Source organism: Babylonia areolata, chromosome 14, assembly GCF_041734735.1.
Source record: "Babylonia areolata isolate BAREFJ2019XMU chromosome 14, ASM4173473v1, whole genome shotgun sequence".
Lineage (NCBI taxonomy): Eukaryota > Metazoa > Mollusca > Gastropoda > Neogastropoda > Buccinidae > Babylonia > Babylonia areolata.
In genome coordinates this window covers 27,540,376-27,543,326 of record NC_134889.1, presented here as the reverse complement: position 1 = coordinate 27,543,326, position 2,951 = coordinate 27,540,376, and positions in this window count along the sequence as shown.

Sequence of the window (2,951 nt, the reverse complement as noted above, 5' to 3'; positions counted from 1 at the left end):
GCCGCCGCCGCCGCCGCTGCTGCTACTAGTAGTAGTAGTAGTAGTAGTAGTAGTAGTAGTAGTAGAGGTAACGCGTCCGCCTAGGAAGCGAGAGAATCTGAGCGCGCTGGTTCGAATCACGGCTCAGCCGCCGATATTTTCTCCCCCTCCACTAGACCTTGAGTGGTGGTCTGGACGCTAGTCATTCGGATGAGACGATAAACCGAGGTACAGTGTGCAGCATGCACTTAGCGCACGTAAAAGAACCCACGACAACAAAAGGGTTTTTCCTGGCAAAATTCTGTAGAAAAATCCACTTCGATAGGAAAAACAAATAATTAAAAAAAACTGCACGCAGGGAAAAAATACAAAAGAAAAGGGGGTGGCACTGTAGTGTAGCGACGCGCTCTCACTGGGGAGAGCAGCCCGAATTTCACACAGAGAAATCTGTTGTGATAAAAAGAAATACAAATACAGATACAAAATACTACTACTACTACTACCAATAATAATGATGATGATGACGATGATGATAATGATAATTATAATAAGAATGACAAGAATAATATTAATAATGAACCATTTAGATACGGATTCCGCGCAATAGCAACTCAATACGCTGTACACATTTCACGCACATAGTGCATGCACTAACACCACACACACACACACACACACACACACACACACACACACACACACACACACACACACACACACACACACACACACACACACCTATAGATAAAACAGCCAAACACACACACATGGCTAACGGGACGCTTGGCAAACTGAATATGACTTGAGATTCATTATAACTCACTCAGATCTGGAACGTAACGCAGACTGGGTGGCAAGGAATTCCAAACTGCTGGGGCAGTGAAACTGACTAGACCGATGTTCACCAAGTGTCTTTGTTTCACGTTTTGGAAGTACAGAAATACTTTTTTATCTGCAGAACGAGTGCTACGGACAGAGCGGTACGCAGAACGAGAAGCATATAGATAAAGCAGAAGTGCGATAGGCAAGAACTGGAACGTTATATTCACATCGGCATTATACAGGGAGCCAGTGCAGTTGTTTCAACAGTGGGTTGTTTTGTGTGTGTGTTTGTTTGTTTGCTTGTGTGTGTGAGTGTGTGTGTGTGTGTGTGTGTGTGTGTGTGTGTGTGTGTGTGTGTGTGTGTTGTGTGTGCGTGCGTGCGTGCGTGCGTGCGTGCGTGCGTGCGTGCGTGCGTGCGTGTGTGTGTGTGTGTGTGTGTGTGTGTGTGTGTTTTATTTCTTTGCTTTGTTTCCAGAGCAAGTCCTGCAGCACAGTTCAGAACACCATTGCAAACGGGAAAACTGTTAAAAAAAATGGAAGACCAACAAAAAAAAAACAAAAAAAGAAAAAAAAAAAGTTCCTAAAGCCTAGCCGGTAAATCTTCATGGCAGCTATGACGCGCACAGATACGTCATGGAACTAAAATTATCAAACAGATGCAACGCGTCTGAGGTCAAGACTGAGGTGATACGCGGCAGATACTAGCTGACATGTTCTTGCACGCGTAACGTTTGATCCAGTTTCACCCTAACGCGATTTCGCAGCCTTGACTGTTATGCCGACTTACTGTACTGTTAACCACTTTGACACATGCTTGGCTACCAACAACAAGCATGACTTCCGTCGTATCAGTTTTGTTGTTGTTGTTGTTGTTGTTTTGTGCATTTGTTTGGTTTTTTGTTTGGGTGTGTGTGTGTGTGTGCGCGCGCGCGCGCGCCTAGAGTTGACTTAATCAAGATTTTGCACCTTTTAAATATTAGTAGTAGTAGTTAGTAGTATTTGTATGTATTTATCTATTATTTTATTTATTTATTTATCTATTTATTATTTTTCAATTATTTTTTTAGAAAAATGTTATTGTTTGTTTATTTATTTTATTTTGTTATTATTTATTTTATCTTTATTTTATTTTTTTTATTTTATTTTATTTTTTATTGTTATTACTTTTTTATTATTGATTTTTTTTCTCAAGGCCTGACTAAGCGCGTTGGGTTACGCTGCTGGTCAGGCATCTGCTTGGTAGATGTGGTGTAGCGTATATGGATTTGACCGGATGCAGTGACGCTTCCTTGAGCTACTGATACTAATACTGACACTGATGATTGTTGCTGCTCATCCAGTGCAATACGTCTTCAATGCGAGACTGATTGACTACCTGAACAGAACAAAAATCATTAGGTAAGGCAAAATTTGACACCTTTGCTTCTGCTGCTGCTGCTACAACTACTGCAACTGTCACTACTACTATAGTCAGTCGTGCTGCTATATTCCAGGATGATCAGGATTCGAGGCTTTTTAAAATAAGACTGACTTTACGTGCACCCTTTGCGTTCCTCACAGACAACGTGTCAGTTCAATCAATTTAATTAAAACAGTCTCTCCTGATCCAATGTATGAAGACACAGATCTGCACTTTGTACCAGCCTCCGTGACGAAGTGGTTAGCGTCGCAGACTGACGGCTGGGAGGACGCGGGTTCGATTCCCAGCTGAGGTAGGGTTTATCGGCCCGCGGCCGGTTCCTGCTCAGTGTTCACTGTGCTGTGGCATAAATGGGGAGACTGGGAACATACAGTCAAGTATCAACTTCTTCACGGAATCATCTTCGGGAGTTTTGCTCAAATTTCCTGACCAACACTGCAAGTGTCTGTCTCTCTCGGGCCTGGTCCAAGCCAGAATATCACTGTGACAGGAAGCGAAGAGTACAGCCTTGTAAGGTAGTCCTAAACCTACAATGGACATCCTTAGCGACGTCGTCATCATCACTGTCTTCATTCATAACCAGAAAAGAAAAAAAAATGTCCCAAGTTCTGTGGCCTTTCATGCCCTGCTCTCATGGTGACCTCAGTTTTCGATCTCCCTCCACTTCCGTGCTTTAGGTGAGTTCTGTCAGGGCCTTCACTGTCGGTAGATTCTTGGGGAAATGTCGTTG